The 20,812-nt window shown below is 47.6% G+C and overlaps 1 long non-coding RNA gene across 1 annotated transcript; it reads left to right on the top strand.

The window, feature by feature from the left end:
• The first annotated feature begins 363 nt into the window (after nt 1-363).
• Nucleotides 364-8,367, top strand: LOC132250080 (uncharacterized). Its single transcript, XR_009461667.1, has 4 exons — nt 364-499; nt 1,695-1,756; nt 7,299-7,409; nt 7,896-8,367. It is a non-coding gene; the product is annotated as an uncharacterized LOC132250080 (long non-coding RNA).
• Nucleotides 8,368-20,812: the final 12,445 nt, after the last annotated feature.

Below are 20,812 nucleotides of genomic sequence, written 5' to 3'. Positions count from 1 at the left end.
CATGATGGAATGAGGAGAGGGCAAAAATGAAAAAGGAAAGAAAACAACCAAAGAAAAGAGAAATGGAAGGAGAAGCCAAAAGAGGTAAAACGATTAAAAATTTAAAAAGTGAAGACTTTGAACTAAAATGTTGAGACAGATTTTGACAGGAAAACATTCTCAAAGGCTAGGTACAGACAGCCAAAAACCCTGAGGCTGAATTAATTCAGTCTTTGCAGGTTAGTCTAAACTGCACAGATTAAATTGAAACAGAAATGAACAGACATTTACCTTTGATTCAGAAATGCAGCCACATGCCTGCAGTGGCTCAGGCCAGAAGCTAGGGGGTGATAGAGCACAGCTCTCTGGTGATGTGTTCACTTCCTCTTCCTGCTGCCCCTGAGGTCTCAGGGATCTACAGTCCAGGATTACAGCAACAGAACTCTTCAGGGTTGCGAATCACTACCTATTCTTGCTTCCAGGTGCCTCTGGGATTTGTAGTCCACAGTTGCAGCCAGCAGTAAGTTTGAATGGGGGAAGGGTTGTTAACCCCCCTCCCTGGCCCCAGACCCTAGCTGGGGTTTACCTGGCTGGGGAAGTTCCCTGCCCCCCCCGACCTGCCCCCCGTAGACTGGGCCACATCCCCAGCTAGGTTTGCCCCCCAATCCCTTTGTCAGCTAGCCCTCACTGCTCCAGCTAGGGAGCATAGGGGCAGGGCCAGCTCTGCTCACTGGAGTAGACAGTCCAGCCCAGCCAATGGCTGGAAAGCATGCTGGGGTGCTGGGGGGACTGTGATTTAACTTGAACCAGAAAGGGGTCTGAGACAGAAGTTTCATAAACTGGTTTGACCCAAATCAGTTAAGTTTGATCCTACATTCAACCAGGTTTATCTTAAACCAGTTTCAGCCATTTTGAAACTGGTTATGTGCACTGAACTTCTGTTCTGATACAGTCTTAAACCAGTTTCTGATGGCTTAAACTGACTTATGTTTAATTTCTTTCCCTAGCCAAAATGTTTCAGAACCACATGAATCTTTTAATCAAAGAGGAAGCAATTTTTGATCAATTTTTTTTGTTTGAAACTTTTGGCTTATTTCCATTTAAATGACCTGAAATGACAGTATAGGCCGGACATTGTGCTGAATTTATTGATAGTGAAAAAAATCCCTTGGTTCATTAAAAATGAAAGATAAGTCAGTCTGTTTTTCTTAATTAAATTTCACTGCCTGAGCGTTCAATGGGAGTTAAACACCAAAAACTCTTTGAGGTTTTGGGGTTAAAGTTCTGATGGGTATAAATCTGTGTAGCTCCACTGATGTCAGTGCATGGAGTCATGCTGATTTACACCCATGGAGGATTTGGCGCTCTGTTTTCTGAATTGATTGATGTTTTATTATCAGTATTTTGGTAGTGCCCAGAAGCCCTAATGATGGACCAGTTCTCCATTGTTTTAGGTGCTGGACATGTCCAGAACCAAAGGATAATTCCTGCCCAAAGCAGCTACAATCTCAGAAAACTCCTAAACCACCCTTGTTTTTGCTTATCGCATCATGTTTGTTTATCAGACTTGCTTTGGGACTAAGTACAAGCAAATCTGCATTCAATTATTCATGTTTAGCCCAGTTTCTGATTCAGTAGGATCATAAGAATCTTACTTCCTACTGCCAACCTATGTAATACAGCCACAAGTCTCATAACTGGTATTTTTCATGTAGCCTCAGTTTCTGGAGTTACGTGATTACGTGAGCAAACGTCTCAGCTTTCCCGTCAAAGAAAAGTAAGTTTCTAGCTCTCAGTGTTGTAGGGAAAAGCTTGTAAACATGAATCCAAAGGCTACAAAAATAGGAAGATAAAGAATAAGAACCTAATATTTATTCTGTTCTCCAGCTTGGCATCAGAACTCAGCAATAGCTCTATCAACTTGGTACCATTGGTTGCAAATATTTTGTTCATTTATGTACTTTAGGGTCCCCTCCATGAAAAATATTCACCCCAATTCAGTAGGTGGAATACACTGTAAAGTCTGGCTGCAAAACAGGCAACAGGTCATGAGTTCTTTCCTGCTTCCATGGAAGTAACTGGCAATTTTCTCACTAATATCAGATCAATCTCTCATTGATGTCCAGGATCAGGCCCCTGGAATGAATTGACATCTGGTGCAGGCTGGAAGACCCTCATGAGGACTGTTGTGTTGTGGTTAATCAAGTAATCCTGATTTATACCACCTGAAAAACTTGGAACTCAGAATTCTAGCCAGGTTCAGCCCCCAGGCCCTTAAGCCCCCACTCACAAAGTGTGCATATTTTCAAAGGTGCTTAGCATTGTCTTACCTCTGTTCCAATGACTGTTGGATTATTAGGCTGAATAGGAAGCAGGTAAACCAATGCTGACCACTTTTTGCCAACTGAATGTTAAGAAAATATCAGCTGAAGTAGTGCTGACCTCTTCCATTTAAGTAATTCAATGTCTATGATCCATTTTTTGCTATACCTTTTGGCCTCTCATTATTTTTATGGCCCAAGTTCCAGCTTGAATTGTGCAAGTAGCAGAGCCAGGCTGATGAGGGCAGAAGTAATTCATCCAATATTACGGTTGAAAAGGTCTGTCATTTTTACTCAATTCATTATTCAGCTGATACATTTGGGAATTACTCAACCAGCCAGGGAAGCCACAGTGAGAACTACCTGGAGAGTGACTTATTAGAAAAATAAGGTTTCAAAATCTATCCGATTAATTTTTGAACCAGCATTGCTTAATCAGCTCTAGCAGGTAAGAAGGATCACACTAGAGCTGGGCTTGATAACTAGTGGTATAGACGCTCTCAAAACTGGGTCAGTTGGAGGGCAGATTTTCCCTTATTACACCAAAAGATGGAGTGAACTTCTATTGATCTCTCCCTTTCCCTTTCATGTGGAAGGTACCATCCAACTTACCACCCACTTCTTCCATTGTCAAACCTAGCCACACCCTCCTTGTTTTTCTACTTTGGGGCAGGGTCTGGAAGCTGGGCAGGTCAGAGGCAAGGTCTCCCTTTTCCTCTCCATTCATGTGTGTGTTGTCCTTAGTCAGCCTGGGGAGGTGTGGCCAGCTATGCAAAAATCTGCCTTCCAAAAAGAAGGCTGGCCTCTGGTCCCAAGCCTTCTGTATCAATCTCTTCTCTGGAGATCTTGGGGACAGCTCCAGCTGAGAGAAGTACATGGCTCTAGCTTCCCATGGATGGGTGGGAAATTGCTAGATTTGGGCATAGCTTCTGCACCTTTTCCTGTGGGGGAGCAAATTGTTGCCCTTGAAAGATGATAAAAGGAATATTCCATGGGACATTCTTCTGGGAGACTCTTCCCTCCCAAAAGCCATAGAAGAGGGAATGATCTAGTCCTGGGCCTCCTTTGGCTGATTTCACAAGCACAAGCCATCTCTTGGAAACGAAGGCCTACTTACATGCAAAGACAGGGATATCAAAGGTCCACCCATTGGGCTAGTAGGCTTAAGGTGTGCACAGGTTCTTTAGCTAATAGCACACAAGGGAGGTATATGGTTAGCATGCTGGGTGCCTGTTTACAGCTGGGTTGACTAGGGTTGGCTTTCAGCAAATGTAGGGAATGAGATTAGAAGTCATTCCTTTGGCACTGCACTTGAACCACTCTGTCTCTATACTCCAGAAGACAGGGACATACACCTTAGGAATTACACACTAAGAGGCCCTCCACTTGGCACTGGTCTTATTTCCTTCTAGCTCATTGTGAAATAAACTAGTAGACAGAAAAGACTAATGGGAGACTGAAAAGACTTATGCTTTCTTTGGAAAGACTCCTACTGATCTCTGTGGAGTCTGGATCAGGCTCAGGGTGAGGAGCTGGAGTTCCACAAAATTTCTACATTTTTTAAGAGGAAGGGCGGTTGTGAAAATTGGCCTGTTGCACCTTAAGGGCTTGGCTTGTGAAGTCAGTGGAAGCTTTGCCATGGATACTCATGGATGCAGGGTTAGGGCCCATAGGAGTATTCAGCTGAATTCATGGGAGCACCAGAGCATGTAGCTCTGGCTGTTGCATGAATGGAGAAACAACTGTCCTCTCCAATAGTGAAATAAACCTATCACAGGCATCATGAGCCAGGCCAGTTTTCTAATTCAGTGAGCATTTCAGTGCTTCCTCTTGATACAATCTGAGTTCCTGCTCATATACTTGTGCTATTTTTATTTCCTATCAGTGTTTAAGTAAGCAGTTCCAGGGTTAAATCATAACCTGTTATCAACAAATAGGGCCAGATCCCCAGCAGCCGTGTGAGTGGCTCCAGAAAAACTCCATTAATGCACCTAATATTCTAACAGAACACTGTTGTTTCACTTCCAAGAGCTGTGACCTTGCTCTAGAATATGCTTGGCAAGCAGTGGTGTAAGACTGTATGACACCAAGATAAAGACACTAGTCCAGCCCTCAATATCTTCTTTATCAAAGATGAGGGCTTTTAATCTCTATAAAACCAGGATGTGATGAATGTCTGGAACAGATAAAGGATCCAGATCAGTTTGCTAGGCTAGTGAGGGTGGTCATAGATTATTTATCATTCATTTTATTAATAGCATTGTAGTAGCACCTACAGGCCACACTGGGCTCTATTGCCCTGGGTAAACACACAGTGATAGAAACACACTTACATGACTGAAACATATGTAGGTGAGACAGGTAAAAGGTGGGAGCAAGGTAAATTGAGTTGCCTATGGGTACACAAATAAGAACAGAACCAAGCTCATCTGACTCTCAGACCATTGCTCTATGCCCTAGACCACACTGCCTGTTTCTGAGAAAAAGGTGGCCATAAGATTTTAGTGGTAATGGAAAAGGAGAGATGGGATGGTAAAAAGGAATGAAGAAAGATTGTTCAGAAATCAACAGTGGTAAAAGGAGAAATAAGACAGGAAAAGAAACTGATGGACTAAGGAATTATTGGGAGAGAAAATAAATAGGGGAAGGAAAATGAAGGAGGATGAAGAATGAAAAAAATATTGTGTAGCAATAAGCATGCAGAAGGAAACCGTGTAGTAGAGAGGGAAAGATGGAGGGGAGGTCCTAACTCCGCTTCACAGATATGGTGTAATGCAGGGCAGTTTCAAACCCTGAAACCTAGCAGGCTGGAAAAGGAGTGGAAGGAAAGGGATAGCACTAGCAGAAAGCTTCACTAGGCCCCTCAAGCCTTCAGCTAAGGCTGAGGAAGTCAGAAGAGTAAGAGAACCCTTTCTCTGTAACTCCTCCAAGTTACTGAGATATTTAACCCTGGAACTGCTGAAGGGGGAATAACTTGCTTAAACATTGATAGGAAATAAAAATAGCACAAGCATATGAGCAGGAACTCAGATTGTATCAGGCGGAAGCACTGAAATGGCCATTGACTTGGAAAGCTGGCCTGGCTCTTGATGTCTGCGATAGGTTTATTTCATTATTGGAGAGGATGGTTGTCTCGCCATTCATGCAAGGGGAGCAGAGAGGTAGCAGGGGCATCTCAGTAGTTTGAGGAACCAGGATGTTTTTTAAGTGAGTGAAATCTTCACAGCAAAAAGCCCATCAAAATGCCATTTAACATTAAGCAACTTCTTATCTAAGTGGTGCCCCTCCTTGTGGGCTCTCAGTTATGTCTGAATGCAAGTTGAGAATGACACTAAGGGAGGACTGAATCCTCCAGAAATATTGGTATAGGGGATCCTGCGGCTGAGGGAAAATACAACAATCTCTAGTGACATCTTGTGGCAGAGTTTTGCAGTTCCCGGTATAAAAGGCTGGTGAATACAGCATTAAAGGGGAGGTGAGGGGGATCTTTTTTTAATTCTCTATCACACCACTGCAAACTGCATTCATCTGAGGGAGAGGATAGGAGAAACTGCCTCCAGATTACAGAGAGTTTTGGTAGCGGCACCCAAAAAGACTGCTTGTCAAGAGACTCAGATCTCTTGACCTTGGAAGTCAGAGATTCCAGTGGGAGTGTTGTGGTCATCTACAATGAACAGGATGCTTTCCCTTTTTTGTGGAAATCATAGATTGCATTTAATGGAGTACATCGAAAGTAAACTTCTGCTCTTCTTTCAGAGGATAAAAGGCATACACAAAATGCATCTCAGCCCTTCAAAATCAGCAACATTTGGTACTCCTTTTCTAGGCAGGATGTAGCTAGAGCAGGAGCTTGTGTAGGGACTTCTACCTGGGGCACCACAGTCAGTTCTAGAGTGCATGTCACAAACACACTGTAGCCGGTATATTATAGGCAGAGGTAAACACTTTATTTTACAGTTAGTAGTTTTAGGATATCTGAAGGGAGGGCAATATGAGATGAGATGAGATGAGATATGCAACACAATGCAATGCAATACAGTAGCAATGTGCAAGCAGTAAGGCAACTAGAAAGAATGAAGGAACAGTGAGATGACCATCATGATCATACTGCATATATTTCTAAGAGAGGAGAGGAGGGAAAATCTCTTCTAAACAAAACAGTTTCTGACCCTTTAAGGAGCTCATGCCCTTCTTTTGAGCCTTCATTTTGTCACAATGCCAACTTAAGGGCAACCCCAAAGAAAGAGTTCATGCTTCATGAAGATCCACTTAAAAACCACCAACCTTGAGACCTGTGAGTTTGTTCCTTTTATGTCATGTGGTGAACTTTTGGATCTGTTGAAATGAAGTCATATTTTTCCCATGAGTTTCAACAAAGTCAGGACTGTATCCACTTTGTATCAGTTTAAGTCCATGGCTATTTTTTTTTACCAGATTGGGGCCCAGGAAAGAATGAAAAAACTAGTACAAAAGCTCATAAGCTCTATCAAAAAAATCAAAAAGCTTTTCTAGAAAGAAAAAAAGACCCAAAACAAGAAAGAAATAAGAAAACAGAAGAATTCCACTTGAAAAGAGGAGCATGCATTCTCCTTTCCAAGAAGTACTTTAAAATAGCTAGCAGTCCTATAAACCAAATACCAACCCCTTACCTGATCATGAGCCTTGAGAATCATGAGAGAAGATAGCATTATTACAGGTCAGAGAATAGCACCATTGGTCCACTGTCACAGATAGAAAGTTATTTTCCCTTTAAATGATGATGTGAGGTGGGTTTGTTTGTTTGTTTGTTTGGCGGGGGGTTCACTTGGCTTAAGATTCAGATTCCAAGGGGCTGAAATTGGGTGCATCTGGTCATTACAAATTTCTTGGATGTATTTTATCAGTTGACCAAGCTAGTGGTACCAGTAAATGCATAAAGTTCAGGGTAGAAAAGTTACAGGAGCTCTCACGTTATTGTTGACTATCCATTTGCTATTTGCTTTATTGCTGCCTACCTAGCACTCTGCTGGTTGCTCAGAAACGAACAAACGTACCAACATGTTGCAGAAGCACTAAAGTAAAGAGTTGACTTTCAGATAATAAATTCTTCTGGAGAAGAGGGGAAAAAAGGTAAACACTTCCATCTCATTTAATTCAGAATCCTGTTGCTAAATAAAACTTGTTTTTATTCTCACGCAACCCCCCCCACCCCCAAGGGCTACTTTATTGAAAGAGACACATTTGAGATTTTAGGTCCAAAACTGGATCTGCTGTGACTTTGGTGCTCACTGATGGGTAAAGATCCTCTAGATTTTGAAGAGCTATATTTTATTTTATTTTTTTTCTTTACAAGGCTATTTGTCATTTGTGAGATTTAAGAACAAAACAAAACAAGTTTTAGTTCCAACAGAAATGAAATGACGCTACTGCTCCCCTGGTGGTGTGGCAGGAGTTTAGTTGTAATTCTTGTTGTTACATCCTGAGGCCCTGAACCAGACTAGTACCACCATATGCTAAATGCTGTATAAACACAGAGGAGACGGACCCTGTCTAAAGAAGCTTGTTGTTGAAAAGAATGACTAGGGAAAAGAAGTATTACTCTCCTTTATTTTACAGATGGGAAACTGAGGCACAGGAGTCCACAGTGAAGGCAGGACTTGACTTGAGCTCTCCTGTGTCTTTCCTAACAAGAACATCCTTCCCCAGCTCATTCTGTTTCCAGAGCTGTGCTGAGACATTACCAGTGATGCTGCTGCATTTTTGGCACCATAAATTGAAATCACTGCCAAACCTACCAGCCAAGTCAATTTCAATGTGTTTCAAGTGGCAAAGGGAGAAAAAATAGCCCAATTGTCTACCTATTAGGCTTGGGTTTTTAAAGGGCTCCAACCTGTCCTCCAGTTTTGTAGGCTGTTTTGCCTGAGAGTATAATTGTTTCTGAAATTTATGATGGTCTTCAGGTATTTGTGTCTGAGATCACCAACTGTGAAATGGTATTTAATACTAGAGGTTGTCTCTGGTAATCAGGCCCAATGATCTGAATGAGCTGTAGGAGTGGAAAATGTTAACAAAATGATAAAGCACAAAAGTGGAGTTAAAAAGCAAAGGAACCACCAGCACCTATCTTCTCACTTAAAGGAGTGGCTTGCAAACAATGAAAAGTGGAAAGCAAACACTGGAAGCTATGGAAAGGCTGAAGTGCTCCTGAGCCTTGCTGCCAAAAAATGTTTTGCTTTTGCTGGGGGATATTATAGGATGGAAGGGTATCAAGCAGGGGTGGCTAACATTTTTAGCAAGCATGACACAAGTTAAATCCTGCCTCTGCTCCAAGTCCCTCTCTGCACCCTACCCTCTTGAAGCATACCTAATAGAGTTTGTCCTGCAGTGCTGTAATGGGGGCACAGGGGCTTAAGCCTCTGGTTGCATGGAGCAGGGGCAGGATGCTTTCTTGAGAGAGGTGTCCTTTCCAAGAGCCAGCTTAACCATTCCCTGGCTCCACAACTGATACAGTTTATATGGCAAGTGAGGATCCAAAGCTCCAGAGTCAGGAAAACAGTAACCTGGCTCTTGGTCGTGACACCTGACAGCAGCACTCTTCTGCCCCTGCTTTGCTCTATGTCATTGAAGGCTCAGGTGCTGCTGCCTCTATTTCAGTGCCTCCTTTTACTGAGTGTCTGGGGATTGCAGGCCACACACAACAGCTGCCTATGTCACTTGTGGTGCATATACTGTGGATTGGTCACCTTTGGTGACCACCTCCTTACTTCTATAGTGGCTGCCATTGGGCTGTGAGTGCATAGGGTGTGGGTGGGTGGGTCTATTCTGGGTGCCACTATGGTATGGACAAAGCCCAAGTAGCTCCACCACCTTAACATTAAGCCTTGAGGTTTGGCAAAAGCTTAAAGGCCTGTCCACAGCCACCATTGAAATGGTGACATTGGGGTTTGAGCAAAAGCTAGGGAAGGGAGTGGTGGTGGCACAGTGGGTAGAGAGGAGGTTTTTGCTACCTTTTCTAGTGCAGGCAGCTGGAGTTAGCAATACCAATATTGACTTCTGGCATCTGAACTGCACTGAAAAAAGGTGAATTTTTACAGTCTTCTATCACATGGGCTGTCAACTTTTCCCAGCGGGGGGGCTGGAATAACTAAGTTCAGGTCAGAAGTGGGCTGGCATGAGGACCCAGCTGCTGCCACTTATTCTTTCTGCCACTCAGCTGCAGATAAGGGTCAGCAAAAGTCCCCCTCTGCCAGAACTCATGGACTTGACTGCAGCACATCATGGGCAGGGGTCTTCCTTTGTCGGAGGTCCAAGCAACTGACTGAGGCACAGCACAGGGGGAGCCACTACCACCAAGTGTCACTGAAGCCACAGCCCTGGTCTGTCACATCACTCTCTTTATAGCTATGGGGGTTTCTGCAGCTGATGGTGAGGGGAGAAGTAAAACAATTCATCTTCAGGTGTCCTGGCCTTTGACAGGTTTGTTGGGAGAATTCCTCTTGGGGGGGTTCAGTTACCGGGGCCTGCTCAATTGCTCTGTGCGTGTGTTCGAAAAGGCTGTGGGACCCATATCCCTGGAGTATGGTATCTTCTGCCTGGAGTGATTTCTGCCATCGTGGCCTGTAGTTCTAGAAGTTTACTGAAAGGTACTGCAGTATTTGGGAATGTGTCCCCTTGAGTCTGTTTATGGCACAATGGGAGGAGAAATACAGGACTACAATCTGTTCTCAGTTAAGAACTAGAGTGCAAAGCACTGATGAGTTCCAGGTTATTTTTTAGTTTCCTTTGGTAGGAAACAAGGTGGGTGGTGGCAGAGTGGTTATACTGTCTTGCTGTGACTCCACAGATGTGAGTTTGGGGTTTGTGTTATAGGTTGCCCCCAATCAACCCAGCTATAAATGGGTACCTGGTAGGGGTGTGTGAAGCTTTGGGTGCTGATTCGATTCGGTGGAGATTTGGCCCGATTCGGCGGCCAAATCTCCAAATCTGAATCGAATCAGGAGACCAATTAAAAGGTCCGAATCTATTTGAAGCTCTCTGAATCAATTCAGAAAACATTTGGAGATCTTCGGCGATTTGGGCAGTCCCTGCTCACTGTAGCAGGGAGCTTGACCCAGAATCTGTGCTGGTAAGTAGGGGCTGGAGGAGGGTGAGGGGACCATGGAAGGATCCCTACCAGGCCCCATCTCCTGCCTGCTCTCCCAGCCCCCCTGAGTGCCCCCCAACCCCTGCCTGCTGTTGCAGCCCCCCCATGGCTGCCCCGCCTGTCCCAGCTCCTGGCTCTTTAAAAAGAAGCTCCCACTCACTGGCTGCTGCAGCAGCCTCTGGGGGCTCTTGGCAGAGCCCTCCACACAGCATGAGGTAGTGGGGGGCAGCAGGGATTGCCCCCGCCTGGCAGCAGCCAGTGAGTGCTGGGCTTTTTTTTTCAGAGCCAGATGCTGGGGACCAGCGGGGCAGCCATTGGCAGGGCTGGGAGAGCGGGCAGGGCATTTGGAGATTTGGCTGATTTGGTGGCGGACAAATCTCCGAATCAGATTTGGCTGAATCAATTCAGGACAGTGATCCAACTCACCAAATCGAATCACTGTCGCCCCAATCGACCAAGTCTGAATCCGAAGTGAATACTAGCTGCTTCGCACAGGCCTACTGATCACCTTGTTCTCCTCCAGGTGCTTAGAAATAGATTCTTTGAGGACCTGCTATATGATCTTTCCTATTATCAAGGTCCAACTGACTGGTCAGTAATTCCCCAGGTCCTCCTTCTTCCCTTTCTTAAAGATGAGCACCATAGTTGCCCTGTTCCTGTCATCTGTGGCCTCACATGACAGCCATGAGTTTCCATGAGTAAGATGCAAGCTTTGGCCCATGACCAGGAAGTGTCCCTGATACACTGAAAGTCTTCTGCATCTCTCTTATCTCACTATGCCATCAGGTTCATCAAACAAGAACCATCTATTCATCAGCACAGCGTGTGTCTCGTCAGACAGGGCCTTTGTTAAGGAGTTCCCTGGCCGAAGCCTGCAAAATTGTTTCCATCTTTCTTCCCCTCAGAATTTCAGTTACCATCCTATGTTGACAGCTGCTTGTCACTGATCCTGACCCTTATTAGTACACGGATGAAGGTGATTGCACTAGTTCTCAGTAATTATGTTATCATCTGAAAGGCTTTGTACCACCTAAGGCTTTGCTTATTTCTACCCCCATTGCTGCCCTCTCACAATAGGTTTCTCTTCAAGTAGACAAAGCCAGATTTGTTTAATAGTGAGGTGTCTAACAGTGCAGAGATGTGAGTAGTGGGGTTCTTTAAGAGTGTGCCTAATTCACACTGTCAGGTACCCAGGTTGTAGCTGTATTGGTCTAGAGGAAAAAGCAATCAGGACTTGTGGTAGAGGTGATATCTTTTATTAGACCAACTAGAGTTTTGCAAAAATAAAATCTTTATTTGCAAGCTGTCAGGCACAAACACACTTCATCAGGCATTGGGAGAAAAGATTGTAAATATTCTCCTGGGTAGAAATGAAAGTTCATATTTCATAGGAGAGTTGAATGTGTGGTAAAATCTCCTGTTTGAAACAGTTCATTTTAGATGCAGATTAGGCTCAAAGAAGAGTTGGAATAGTCTGTTTACCTCGAAGTTGTTTGGTGGTAAGCAGGATGTAGTCATATTTCCTTCTGGTTGTGGTGTTTCATATTTCACCAAGGAGTAAATAGATGGAATGCTGTCCTGGGCAGGCATTTCTTATATGGTGAGGTGTCTCTGAGCCCTGTGATGAGGCTCTCTGATGATGCAAATTACCTTGAACAAAGGCAGAAGCAGGGTCTTTGGTTTCAGGTGGTCAAACTTGCTTCCTTCTTGTAAAATTATGAAGATTTCATTTAACAAATCGGCTAAAATTTGATATCTTTGATAAAGTGTGCAGCTCAATAAAGCTTGCAATTAAATAATTTATTTTTCAAAAGTCTAGTTGTTCTAATAAAAGATATCACTTCTACCATGAGTCCTAATTGCTTTTTCCTTTAGACCAATATGACTAGAATCTAGATACTTGACACATGGAAGATATTGAATTTTAGCTGATTTTTTAAAATGAAATCTTCATAATGGAACAAGTGGCATTTAAAGCACAGCTTTCACTTGTGACACCACTTAGAACTTGGCAACAAAGGGGGAAAGGGCAACAAATCTTGTGTTCTGCAGATTTTGCTGTTAATAGATTTTAAGGTTAGAAGGCTTGATTGGGATTAGCTGCTCTGACCTCCTGCCTAGCACAAGCCAGAAAAGGTCACCCAGTATGCAGTAATTAACTGTGCTGAGCCCAATAACTTGTAAACCAAGAACACCCAGGAGCCTGACTGCTGGGTCCTGTGCTCTGTCTACAAGGCTAACCTCTCATCTGCAATATAGGCAAAATGCCCAATGGAAAACAAAGGCTCTTCAGAGCAAAGGCTGTCTTTTAATGTGTAATTGCATAGCATCCCACCTCAGAGTGTGTCTCTGAGTGTGGCACAGGGTCAGGGAGCCTGTCTAGAGAGGCACCAGCTTCAGAGAATATAGTCAAGCCAGGGAAATCTGTGGCTAGGGTGGAGCTGGATTCAGGATTTCCCAGCCTACAGTGACAGGACTATCGCACTACATTTCCTCAGGTCACAGTTTCATCCTGATGCAGAAAAGGAAGCATTTTTAGATCTCAGTTTTTTATTTGTAAGACAGAAATCCCATTTCCTGCCCACCTGAGCTTGTGATTGCTCATGCCTGCCCTACCCGTGTTTCAAAACCTCTTTCAAAGAGAACACAGATGCCAGTGCTTATTCTCTGGGGTCACTGGCAGGGGCAGGGACTGGGGTGAATGGGGCTCCATAGTAGGTTGTGGGATGCTCAGAGCCCAGGAGACTCGTCCGGGGGTGTGTGTGTGTGTGGGGGGGGGGGAGCTTCTGCCACTGTGCACACCTTGGGAGAGGCCCGGGGGGCACATGTCCTCCAGATTTGTCTGCAGGGCAGAGGCAAGTTGCTGCTGTGGGCTGGGCTCTGCCCCACTGCCGCTGTCTAGGGTTTGGCAGTCTAAGGTGGCTGGATGATCCACAAGCGGTGGTGTGGGGGCCAAGGGTTAGAGGGCTAAAAATAACCTGGCATTGGGGGGTGGGGGCTAGGAAAAGAGCAGCTCCAGGGCTGGGGCCAGTGGCTGGGCTTTCCAAACCCCAGGGCTGTGCTGGGAACTGTGCAGAAGTTCAATTAGATCAGTCTTGTCAGGCCTGATCTAAGTTAGAGCACCTCAAAAGCAGGGTTAACTTTGATCAGGTTGGCCATTTTTAGACCAATCTAAACTTCCTGAACTTCTGTACAGTTCACAGTTAGATCCCTAGTTAGGTCAATCTAAGTGTAAGGTCTGCACCTGGGTGAACGAAATTAGATCAGGTGGCCATTTTTAACCTAGCCTATCCTTCCCCTAACCTCCCCTAACATCTGTACCTAGCCTGTCTGCTTGGCAGAGCCCCACCTCTTGGTTAAAGTGGCAATGAGCTGTGCACAGCAGCAGTGCCCAGCTCATTGCCCACACAACTGCACCAAAAGGCAAGATACCTAAACCTGACCATAAAGCCCAAACCAAGCAGACACACTCCCAAAGCTACAAGGCTTTACCCGCTGCTCTCTCTGCTGTGTTCAGGAGGAGAGAAGCAACAACAGCCAGAAGAACACAGAACACGCTTTATTATCAAACACATACACACATTGGAGCTTGCTCTTACATGGAGTGAGGCCTCAGGCACCCAAAACAAAGTAATGCAATGATATGGGGCAGGGTACACCCATGTTTTTCCTCCTTTTGCAATGTCCTGCCCCAAGGGCTTTTAGAAATGGCCTCTGTGACCCAAGTGGCCACATCTTGGACCTCCTGAAATGTGTCCTTTTCCAGAGTTCACAGAGCTGGAAGGAGAGAGGGAGATGTTAATGAATAGACACGTCCACCTTAGGGGGACACTGGTCACACATGCTGGCAGAGCCAGAACAAGGTCATCCCTGGGGAACAGGGCTCAGGTGTGATGTGCGGGTGGGCAGTGTACAATGGATGCAGTGTTGCTCCCATCATCTCATCACCAGTGTCTCAAACAGCCACAGACTTGTGCTCTCTCTGGATCCCAAGCTACAGAAACTCTCCCGCACACACGTGGCTGTGGCTCCTCCTTTGGGAGCTTCCTGCATTCCCAGCTGAGGGGAGATGCTGGTTCTGCTGGGCACTGAGCAGCTTTGCTGCCCTTGGAGGAAGGTCAAGATTCTCAACAGCTTCCACTGACAGGATTCTCCTGCCTTTCTCACCAGAAACCTTCCCAAGAGCTGCCATAGCCAAGGGGATGTGACTGGGCACTCAGACCTGGTGTGGAATAGGCCTGGTTCATATTGGTTTGCACCTGATGAAAGGACCTGACAGACAGGCTGCTCATGGGAGGATTGGCAGTGACATTCAGTGGCTACCACCTTCCTCAACCTGAGGGACCCCAGGAAGCCAAGGGAGGCCAGAGCCTGGGCAGCTGTGGCTGGGGAGGGGCCTGGGCAAGACAGGCAGGAGATGCACGGATTCAGCAACTCCATACTGCACTCTGCTGCTCCAGGGGAATGTGAGCTGCCTGCCTGGGGCAAGGCTCTCTTAGGTTATCCTCAGGGCAGAGCAGAGGCACTGGGCTCCAAAGCAGGAGGAGGGGTCAGTCCTTGCTCTTCTCAGCTCCTTCTGGGCTCCAGAAGAGAAGTGCAGGGGCTGGATTTCTGACCTGCAGCTCAGCAGGTGGGCAACATCTATCCATTGGGTACTCCCGGGGGTAGCATACTCCATAATGATGCCTAAACACACAACAGGAAGAACAGATCAGCTTCCCATGGTCAGGGCACAAGGAGAACTCAGCCCAGAGGTAGGTCTTTAGCTCCCCTGTGCTGTGTTTGCCATCACAGGTGGGTTGTGGCCAACACGTTCACTGTTGGGTCTCATGGTCTGCGTAAAGGGCTGGGAGCCAGGAAGAAAAGGGCAATCTACACACAGGCTGCTCCCAACGTCTCTGGTAAACCACAGAAACCTGCCTCTCTCCCTGGGCTGGACTGGGGGTATAAAAGGCACCAGGAGCCTCTCTGCACCCTCAGCACAGGGGCAGGTGGAACAGGGACCCAGCCTTCCCTGACAAGATGGGGTGACAGGAACTCCAGCAGCAGGTGGACATGCAGGGGACAAAGCCTCCTGCCCAGGAGCCTTCAGCAAGCACCTTTATCACACAGACATAATTTTCAGCTGTCACAGGCTCATGCAGGGATCTCTCTGATAGGGCTGCTGCCAGGACCAGGTCCATGCACCCAGTGGCCCAGGAGGCCCCTGCCCCTTCCCATCTGCCTTCCTCATGAAATGGTGCAGAGCAATCATGAGCCGTGCTGGGTGACCACATCCTAGACCCATTTCCTTCACTCAGGAGTGGTGAATCACGGCACAGGGCCTGTCTGCCGTGACCCCCAGCCGTACTGTCCAGTTGAATCCCTCTCAACCCCAGCCTTGCAACACTGGGAGCATCATCCTTTCCAAATCCTTTCTGGGTAACCTGAAGCACAGGCTGATTAACAGCCTGATCCTGCTCAGCAATAGCTTTACCATTTTCCTTGGGGGCAGAAGTGGGTGGAGAGGAGAATGAAAAAGGACCAGGCATCCTCTCTCACCCGTAAATTTGATGGCTGCTGCCCAAATCTCTGGCCATGGGCTCATGTAGTGCCTCTTGGCTGCCTGGCAGAGACCCTCTAGGAGCTCAGGATTTTCTATGGCCTAGAAGGAACCAAGGACATGTGAACTCCCTCTGGTGAGAAGTGCTGTCACTCCACATGCTGGTACTGATCAGGAGGAAATGGGAGCACCAAGGGACTAGAAGCAGCAATCTTAGTCTGTTCTGTAGGTGACTGGTAGGGTGTGCATGGGGGTGCATGTGCCCCCCTGATGGGGCTGGTGCCCCCCCGACGGCTGACACTGATGCTGTCGGTAGGGCTGGTGCCCCCCCCCGACAGGGCTGCCGCCGTCAGTGGCTTCTGTGGGTGCCCCCCCCAGATTCAGGAGGCACCAGTCACTCATGGCCTGTCCCATGTCTCATGGTCCTAGACCCAACCCTTGCAGTTATTTACATTGTGCCCCGGTTCCCTCCCTCCATCCTACAATGAGCCCTGTCCTCAGTTACCTCCTGCCACTCTCAAACTCACTCAGCAAGTGCCTGCAGAGGTCTCTCAGCAGCTGCTCTTGTCTCACCTGCTCTGACCCCTGCACATGAAAGGTCAGGGCTGCCTGCACCCTCCTTAAGCCCAGGTAAGGGCAGCAGAGGCTCAACATTGTTCTGTACTCCTGAAAAACATGGTCACACCAGGTCTGTATTTCCTGCTGACTGCTGAGCTGAGGCCAAGGGTTGCCTCTTGACCCAGAACTGCACCAAGGCCAGGAACAGGAGGGCCTGGCCAGGAGGTGACTGGCACTAGGCACAAAAGAGTGGCTGTGAGCAAAGGGAGGACTTCTCCTGCCTTCCATATGGCACCTGCAGGCAGCACCCATTTCCCCCTCAGTAAATCCATGGAGGGATATTTCCTGCATGCATGGCGGGGTGGTCAGATGTGCAACCTGTCCTGGACCTGGGAGGCAACCCCGAGCTCAAGGAGGTACCTGGATGAAGCTACCTCAGTGGGAAGGGGATGATCACCAGAGGATGCAGGAATGGCAGAGCACCCCTGGGGCTGGACTGAGGAGACCTGGCGAGGCTGAGGAAATCAGTGTCACTGGTTCTTACTGTGGGCACCTGCGGGTTGGGGTCCTCCAGGTGAAACAGGAGCGTTGCCAAGCCATGCCTCACCTGGCTCCTTTAATAGGCTTGCCGTCTTCTTTTTATGCAGCCTACCAGGGCTCCAAAGAGGGCGAAAGCCATTGACCGAAGATATGTCATCATCCTGAAACCCCAGCGTGGTCACAACCAAACCTTTCTGTCATGGGCCTGGCACAGCTCCTGGCACAGGAGCCTTTTGTTTCCCGCCTGCCAGGTGGTCTGCCAGGGAGGTGGGCTCTGACAGCTCCTGCTCCAGGTGGGCTGCCTGGGAGCCAGGGCACTCAGCAGAGCTCGGGGAGCAGCAGAGAGCCTTGTTCCCTGAACATGCAGACACTAGGGGCTCTGATTCTGAATCCCAGCAAAACCAAATCCCCCAGCCCCTGTGCTTGTTTGTCTCTGCCCAGCTCTGCTTTCGACTCAGGAGAATCAACACGGCAGAAAACAGCCCCAGAACCCTACAGAGCCCCATGACCCCAGCTGCAGCCTTGCCCGGTCTCCTGAGAGTCCCTCCTTCTCTATGAGGGCCCATCTCTCATCCCATTCTCTTCACTTGCTTTTCCTCCTGAAAACTCATCTCTTCTACAAAACTTAAGATCTTCCAGTTTGGACTGGAATGAGGGGCAGCAAGTGCATTCCCCGCCTCTGAAATGGCCCCGAATGAAGAGCATTGGAATGAGGATGGGGAGTGCTGCTCACTCACATGGTTGAAGAAAGTCCTGATGTGTGTGACTACATCCCAAACCAGGGGCCCCGCATCTGTCCCTAGATGATTCAAGACATTGGCCAGTGCATGCATGCCCTCCCATATGATCTGAGCACTGGTAGGTACAAACGATGCCTGGAACAAGGTCTCCAGGATGGCATTTTGGTGTTTTTTCCACTGTACAAACAGAAGACATGACACACCAATCCGTGCTTACACTCACCTCTGGGCTCTTCCATTCACAGAGCAGTCAGGACTTCATCTGACCAAGCCCCTGTGGCTATATTCCTGTATGCCTGTGAGACACAAGGCACCCACTTCTGCACCAAAATTACACTTGTCACACCCAACTGTCTCCAGAGACACCAAAAGGGGTGAGACAGCAAAACTGGATATACTTCAGGTTCTTGTGACCCTTTTGGCCCTGCCTCATTGTTCAGTCTCTACAGTCAAGCCGTGTTCTAGAGAGTGCAGAGGGATTTCAACCTCACCTGCTCAGGGGTATGCCCAGTTTTCTGGCTGCCATGTGCTGAACCAGGTTATTAGAGTCCCTGACTCGCTGTTGAAGTAAATGAAGCACTGGCTTCAGGAGCTTCTATTCTTCTATGATGGGGTCACATATAAGCAGAAAAGTAACCCGTGCCAGAGAAGAATCCCACAGAACACTACAAGGAAGAGCCTCAGCATGTGGCACTCTCCTGCTGGACATGGGGAGGCTTGTCCGCTTAGAGCCAGGCAAATCATGAAGACGGGCTTAGTCTAAGCAGGAGAGATGATGCTGATGCGAGTAGATTGGGACATTGCTTTCTTTAGAGTAGTGTCTGCCTGGGATGCTGGGTGGATATAAGACTGCACTCCCAGTCACACCCCTTCCCAGTCACTCCCTTCCCAGTCACATCCCTGCAGTTCTGCCTGGGAAGTGCAGGGGCACCAGCAGCCTGAACAGAGCTGCAAAGCAGAAGGAGCAGAATGAGCCTCTCTGTTACAGGAGTTTCTAGTTCCAAAGTCTCATGGAGTCAGTCAGCCACTGCTGTGTTTCTGCTGCTGATGGAAGAGTGTGGGTGACCAGTGGGATAGGAAAGCAGGGGAGAAAAGCTTGCCCCACAGCTTGGCATCCTACCTGGAGCTCTCGAGAACTAGGATTCTAGCCCTCGGAGGGAACTGACAGAGTTGGGCCTGGACTGTCACTTACTGCTAGAGGTCCCAGGGTCGCGGTCTCCTCAGTTGAGCTCCTGTCTGTGCTGGTGGGATGTTGAATCTTGCTCATGAGCAAGCGTAGTATGTGGAGGGTGAAGAAATCATTCCCACCCAAGGCTCTCCAGAGCTGAGGTGTCACTGCAATTTAACACAAATTACATATGAGCTGTGGATACTCCTGTGATGTCATGAAACAATAGGACATTGGAGCAAAGGCCAAGGGCTCTCCTGGTCTAGGATGGAGTTGGGGCACAGTGATGTCATCTGCCAAAGCTGTTAGGCACAAGCCTGGCATTTCCTACGCAAACGCACTAGGACATTGACTCTTACCAAGTCATCCCAAAGGATCTGCAGCTGACTTGAAACTCTATGGGCTTTACCAGGCTGTGGGATGTCTGTATGCCACCAGGCACAAGAGGTAGGGAGTGGCAAGTACCTGTCCATTGGCAGAGGCTTTCTAAGGAGGCTGCTGGTCACTGCCTGTAGATGGCAGCCAGCAAGAATGGACACACCTTACAGCAGGAAGCCTCTCACAGAGCTTTCCTGGATTGTTGGCATCTGGGTAAAAATGGTGCCCAGGATGTCCAGCACCTGGAGGGAAGATAACAAGAACAGGGGCCCCTTTCTCATTCAGCCAGCACAATCCAAACCAATCCCTCCCACAGTTTGGCAATTTGCTGCCATTTAGGAATTTCTTGCTTTAAGGGACCAGTGTCCAGACACTGCTGCCTCCAGCTGATCCTAAGAAGTGAGCACATCCCTATGTCCCTACTTGGGGTGAAAGTGGACACTGTGACATGTGCACAGACACCAACCAGCCCACACAACCTCAGCCATTCCCCTGCCCATGTGCACCTACAATCTCATTGCATGTGCTGCCCGGGACCTATTTCTGCCTGACATTAACCTGCATGCTTGCACAAACACCCAACAAATATTAATATCTGGAGGTGGTTTTAAGAAGCTAATTTTGGCCTTTTGCCCATGTGGATGCTCAGCTCAGGACCAACAAGCACCACCAACTTCAGAACCCCTGTGAGAATCCCTGGGACCATGAGCAAGATGATTGTAACTAATTTTTCCAGGTGAGACCAGCTCTGCTGGAACTGTACACTGGAGTTCACACTCCTCATTTCTAACTGCACCTCCCCATTGTGCACACGGCCAGGCCTGTGGGGCAGTAGGTCCAGCTGCCTATAGCCAGTCCCATCCAGAACGGGGGGGGGGGGGAGACTGCAGTATCTTCTTTCCTGCATCCTGTTCCCAACCGCTTGGAGAGGAGCAGGATGGAAGGAGCATTTCACATAGCTGGAATTCACCATCCAGTGCAGGATGTCAAGGGCCTGCAGCAAGGTAGTAGCCCTTGACTTCAAGAGGGCCAACTTCAATGAGTTGAGGAGATTAGTGGGAGAGGCACTGGGGTCCTGGAGAGTAGGGGAACTGGGTGCCCAAGATGAGTGATTGTTCCTTAAGGAGATGATACTCAGAGCCCAAGGGGTGACAATCCAACGAGACGCAAAGGGGGCAAGAGTGCCCAAAAGCCCCCCTGGCTCACCAAGGGCATTCAGAAATGCTTGATTGCCAAAAAGGAGGCGTACACCCAGTGGAAGGGAGGGGCTGTCACCAAAGAAGAATATACCTCCACCACTTGGGTCTGTAGGGGGGCTGTTAGGAAAGCTAAGGCAGATATGGAACTAGGATAACAAAAAGTCCTGTTTTAAATATATGGGGAGCATGAAGAAGGCACTGGGTAATGTGGGAGCCCCTGTAGGATATGCTGGGCAATCTGGTAGTTGCATCAGAGGAAAAAGCA

This window comes from Alligator mississippiensis, chromosome 1 (assembly GCF_030867095.1).
Source record: "Alligator mississippiensis isolate rAllMis1 chromosome 1, rAllMis1, whole genome shotgun sequence".
In the NCBI taxonomy this organism is placed as follows: Eukaryota; Metazoa; Chordata; order Crocodylia; family Alligatoridae; genus Alligator; species Alligator mississippiensis.
The sequence above is the reverse complement of the archived record's forward strand: the minus strand, read 5'-3'. Positions and strand labels throughout refer to the sequence as shown.